The 6,000-nt window shown below is 38.5% G+C and overlaps 1 long non-coding RNA gene across 2 annotated transcripts in view; it reads left to right on the top strand.

Annotated features, from left to right (window-relative positions):
- Positions 1 to 5,098: 5,098 nt before the first annotated feature.
- LOC119493958 overlaps positions 5,099 to 6,000 on the top strand; it is a 65,093-nt gene continuing 64,191 nt past the window's right edge. The window contains exon 1 of one of the 2 annotated variants that reach the window (XR_005208060.1): positions 5,099 to 5,151. This is a non-coding gene — a long non-coding RNA (uncharacterized LOC119493958). Of the gene's footprint in view, positions 5,260 to 6,000 lie in introns of both variants that reach the window. The other variant, XR_005208059.1, reaches the window with a different exon arrangement.

Genomic DNA, 6,000 nt, shown 5'->3' with positions numbered 1-6,000 from the left:
TTGTGTTCTTTATTGAATCCTACAACTATTAGTGCTGTAATAATCCAGTTTCATCAGACTATAGCCTACAGGGCGTCTTATAAATGATTATGCCTTTAGGAAACCCACCTAGTGTTTGTAGGAGCTCTGCCTGAGAGACAACTATATGGCTAGAAACAAGATAAAGGGCATCTGGTGTGTGAGTCTTTTTCTGTCTCTTTTAGAGGCTTTACAATTTTAATGTGTTGGAATTTGTAATGATCATTACGCAGGTCTAATTTTCCCCTTCATAAGTTGCTGCTTGTCCTCAAACAAAGTATCATCATGTTTTGCTAATGTTCTGCATTAAACAGTTTGTTAGTTACAAATGTCATCTCATTCACAGTCCTGTAGCTACAGACAGTTTTTCTAGTCATGACACAAGATGACAGAAACTGTGTTAATTAATGACAAAATTGTTTATGCAACAAATTGGGAAACAAAAAAGAGAAAATTTGAAAATGTGTGTTGTTATTACTAGTATAAAACTGAGTAAAATTATGCAAATGATTTAAATTTGGGTTACTTTGTAGCTGCTATAGCCAGCCAGCCTACCATTTGTTATTGATAATAATATGTGTATCCTTTGTAGTTTTGAATGTCATATGCAAGTTGTTTTGTGCCGCTAAAATAGTTGTGTTTAAGAGCTTGGTTTGTCTAACACAGGATCAAAATAATATTTTTGTTTGATTAAGTTGGCTGACAGTAATATAGAAAATAACACTAACACTGGGTTTCAATAACCAATTGGTTGGTGCTATAATAGTGTCATTTTTAGTGTGTAGAGAAATCCAGTTACAAAATGCAGTTTTTTGGTTTGTCAATGTGTTGAGAAACGGAAAGTCTGTTTACAGAAATAACTTAACAAGCAGGCAGGTAAAAGAAAATTGCTAAAAGAAGAAATATCAAAGAAACCAACAAAACTAAAAGCAGAGTTGTTTCATTGATAGATGATTTGAACACTGTTTCAGCCAGTGTAACAAAGCCAGCATCAGTACAGCCCTGCCGGGGGCTCTAAGGCTGAACAATGGCTCATAGACGGTTAAAAGGTCCAACATATAGCTGGGAGCGAGGCCTTGACAAGCACTGAAAGTTATCAATCAAATTTTAAAATCAATCATGAAACTGACAGGCAACCAATGTAAGGATGCCAGAATAAGAGTAATGTGGTGCCGTCTCGTTGAGCTGATTAAAAGCCCTGCTGCTGCACTGAGCCGTGGCTTGTGGGTAAATAAAGTGTCACAGTAATACCAGAAAATATAAAAGCATGTATGACTCTTTTATGTTAGTGATAGACATGACTAATCTAATTTTGGCAATATTAAAAACCCGGAGAGAACATGAATGTAGCTTTAATGTTGGTCAAGGCTTAACTTTGAGTGAAGACGCTACAGTGTTTTAGGTGCAGCCTTCATAATATTTGTCAAAAGATAAAGAGACTGCTGGATTTGTCAAGTTATCATACTTAAACTCCTTGAAGCTCTTAGACATCCAGCCCTTTTATTGCTGCCTGAATTACGATACGTTGGCTGAAAGATTTGTATCATCTTCTCTTCACTCTGAGGTCAGACAGAGTTTTCAGGGTTGAGAACATTGCAGTGTGCAGTGTCACCCGTGTATTTTATGATCTGACTGCCTTGCTCAAGGGTATAACAGAGTTTCTTCATTCTTAAGTCAATGGCAGTAGCTATTGAACATCTTGAAAAAAATGGCACTTTGTTGTTTTATAAGGAAAACCTTGCAAAGGCTTCAGTATTCATCTTTGAGTAACCTCATCTCTCTGACCTTTTATGCACAGCAGCTTCTCTTGTGGATGGTTCGGTCTTGCATACTGAATTTCCCAAGGTTTTCTCTGAATCGACCTCCTTCCTCACAATGAAGCATTATGAAACTGACCAACTTGACAGCCTCCCACATAATGAGAAAATAAGCTTAAGCATATCAGCATTAGTCAGAATATAATTTGTCTATTTTCCTGTCTGAATCATCTAACACTTTGAACACACTTTGATTTATAAAATTAGTTGGACAGTAGACCGTTGCAATGTGCAAGAGTTTTGCATTTTCATACAGAATATTAAATGAGGGTACGAGGCTTAGCGAGCCATTAAAAAGTTCTTTTGAAGGTCTGTTAAAAGACCGAATGTATTCTTTTGGCGTAATGGGCCATGATGTTAAAATTGTATTTCATTTTGATGGGGTTGTTATCTGCTTTTATGTTTATTCTAGGACAAATTCTTTATCACCAGGTATCCAATAGGCCATGGCAGGTGACTGTACAGAAAGCTTCGCTTCACTGCAGAAATGCGTGCCGGATTTTGGCTGGTCAGATATTCCACAAAATATGATGAATGAAAAACAAACACGTGAATCACTAACTTAATTATTTTCAATATTACAAGGACAAGGTAATAATACCCTGCTCTCTTTGATTTCATAAATTATAGTACCATCAGATGAGTGTTAAAAAAAAAACATATAGCATAAAGTAGTCAAATAGAGTTTGCTATTTTCCTTCATGAGATTTTTATATGGAAATTAGGGCTGTCAATCGACTACAATATGTAATCGCGATTAATCACATGATTATCCATGATAGATTGTGATTAATTGCAAATCAATCGCACATTTTTCATTTGTTCAGAATGTACCTTCAAAGGGAGATTTGTCAAGTATTTAATACTCTTATCGAGATGGGGGTGGGCAAATATGATTGCTTTATGCAAACATGTGTATATATTTCTTAATGGAAATCAATTAACGACACTCACAGGTACTGCATTCAGCATACAAATATGCTCAAATCATAACATGGCAAACTGCAGCCCAACAGATAACAACAGCTGTCAGTGTGTCAGTGTGCTGACTTGACTATGACTTGCCCCAAACTGCATGTGATTATCATAAAGTGGGCGTGTCTGTAGAGGGGAGACTAGTGGGTATCAATAGAACTCATTTTCATTCACATATCTTGAGGTCAGAGCTCAAGGGACCCCTTTGAAAATGGCCATGCTAGTTTTTCCTCGCCAAAATTTAGCGCAAGTTTGGAACGTTATTTAGCCTCCGACAAGCTAGTATGACATGGTTGGTACCAATGGATTCCTTATATTTTTATAGTTTCACACGATGCCAGTATCTGAGCCCACTACAAACTAAAAATTGCAAGTTACATTAATGCTTTAAAGAAATTGGTGGTATTAAAACAAATTTGCGTTAATGCTTTATTATTGCGTTAACTTTGACAGCCTTAGTAAAAACTATGATAGCCTTCCTCTTTTAGGAAATTATTTAGTCTTTTAAAAAAGTTAAAGTATATATTCAGGACCCGCTTTTAAAGATTTATGTCTTCAGAAGGAAAAGTGGGCTTGGGGCTAACACAAGTCTTAGAAAAGTCTTAACTTTGTGACAACCTTCTGTCTTGGTGATACAAAATAATGACACACACACACACTTTATACCAATATTTATATTGGTAAAATGTGATAGCCTCGTAGCTTAACTGAACTGTAGTGGCTGCATTTGATTTTCTAATAAAAGTATTCCTTTGTATTTGAAACAAGTCTTGAGTAGAGCCTGCCTCTTGCATCATGATATATGCTGCAGTGGACTGAGATAGCCTCTCTGCACATGCTCACTGTGTGCTTGAGGTTTAATGGGTGAGTGGTCTTTAACACATTAGACTGCATCTAAGAAACCCATTGGGTCATTTTAGTGGTGCATGGGAAAGACAAAGTGTGAACTAAATTGACACTTGCTAACCAATTAGCAAGTCATCAACATTTGGTGTATATTAGGCTTTGGGAATTTAAGCCATCGATAAATGGACTTTGGGAATAGAGGTCTCTAAACAGCCTGAGCGGTTCTTCTCACAGTTTCTCTAGAAGACTCTGTTAAAACAATCGTTCCTCAGGTTTAAAAGACACCGTTAAAAGAAGAAGTGTTCCTCAAGTTAAAGAAGAAAAAAAAAAAGTCTAAGGATTTGAGGCACTCACTGGAGAGCCATCAAGATAGAGCCTTAGTCTCCTTCTCTGTGAAAGTGCTGTATCTGTTTCACAAGGTAACAATTAAATTGCAGCTGTCAGCAGTGGAGATATTAAACTCATTGCCGGTTCTGTCTCCCTTTCTGCTGACGGTGACCTTGGTGGGTAGACGGGGGCCGGCCGCTGAAGCCTCACGCTGGTTGAGAGGGTTCGCGCGCTCCGTCTCGTGGAGAGCCAGCCATCTGGGATGGGGATATTCATCACACTGAAACATTACACACACACAGCCACTGGCACAGACACTATCATCATCACCACCACCATCATCATCTTCATCATCGTCATCATCAACACTCGCCAGCATCATCACATGTTCCCAGGCTCTGTGAAAATCCTGGACCGCCAGCCCGACTGTCTCACGAGCTGATGTCACGCAATGTCATCTAATCACCTGAGGAGATAGTATTGGCTGACTGCCGGGGTTTGGCTTATCGGTTGTTTTTTAATTTAAAACATGAAACAATACATTTCTATCCAGCACATGCATGTACTGTAAGTGCTTGCGTGAGGTTTTATGTCAAGGTACAGACCAATGACCAGGTTTTAATGCCGTAAACTAGTCCTCATACCTGAATTGCTAAATGTGTTGTTTGTCAGTGCCGTCCAAGACAACCTATATGTCTGGGATTTGTTCACTGGCTTCCCTGTCACCCAGTGATAATTTTAACCTATTTGACCTACACATATTTCAATCTGGCATATTTCCCATAAATGTATCCATTGTGACTCTATTAGTCATGCTAACTTTACACTAACCACCCAACGTGTCCTTATACAACGGTTCGTATCTTATAAAAAGTTATTCATAGTTTTCCTACAAATATCCAGCAACATGTGTCAATTTCCGATTGGTACATGCCTACAGTGTCATGTTCCTGAGTTTTGGTTTTAGTTTGTTTCCTGTTTTATTTTGAAAGTCACTCCTCTTGGTTTTACTTTCCGCCTTTGTGATTGTCTATCCCCGCCCTGATTTGTTCAACCTGTGTTCAATCACCCTGTTCTCCTTGTGTATTTAGCCTGCGTGTTTCCTCTGTTTCATTGTCAGTTCGTCGTCGCTCCTCGTGAGTTGAGTTTCTCCTGGTGTTTCCCTCTTGTGAGTTTTTTCCCCAGTATTTGAGTTTCTAGTTTACTCCTTGTGATATTATTTTGTGGATTGGCTTTCTGCAAACTTCCTGCTGGACAAGCTGCATTTTGGTATATTGTAAGTTTTTATGTTATTAAATCATTAAATTCAGCCTGCTGCCTCCTCGCCCTTACCTGAGTTTAGGTCCAAGTCTTGTTATCCCCGTAAACCTGACATACAGTCTTTTCAAAATAAACTTCCATCTTCACAGGAAACAACTTGGTTAGGTTTAGGCAACAAACCTACTTGGTTAGGTTTACGAAAAGATTGTGGTTTGGGTTAAAATATCAACGGAATTGGCGTTATTTAAGTGCCGAAGTTACCGACAAATAAATCAAACGTAAATCAACGTGATCTACACTGACGCTCTTTTGACTTCCTGGTTCACAATTACGTGGATTAAATACACAAACTACAGTGCATTACTTTTCATAGTTATAACTACTAACAGTGTGTGAGAACAGCCTGCACCACCTTCGTTGTGGAGATTCAAGGATTCTTTCCAAATAAACATGATTAGTACATGAATAATTTCAAACGCTTGTCTCTGAGTCAGACCACAAGTAGTCTCACATAGCCAGACCTATCTCCACAGAACTGTGTCAGCGCTAAATAAAGGTCTGGCTCCACACAATATCATCCTGATATAGGGGAGAAAAAAAACACTGGCTTGTTTGTATTTCTTTAAACCAATCACAATAGTCTTGGTCCGGCTCTAAGCACAGGATGCAGCGACGGAGCCCTTGCAAAATAGCAAGACATTCTCATCCCAAGTCGTCACATACTGATGCTTAGTCAGACCCCTCGGAGTAGTCGCAG

Source organism: Sebastes umbrosus, chromosome 9 (assembly GCF_015220745.1).
Source record: "Sebastes umbrosus isolate fSebUmb1 chromosome 9, fSebUmb1.pri, whole genome shotgun sequence".
Taxonomy (NCBI): domain Eukaryota; kingdom Metazoa; phylum Chordata; class Actinopteri; order Perciformes; family Sebastidae; genus Sebastes; species Sebastes umbrosus.
The sequence above is the reverse complement of the archived record's forward strand: the minus strand, read 5'-3'. Positions and strand labels throughout refer to the sequence as shown.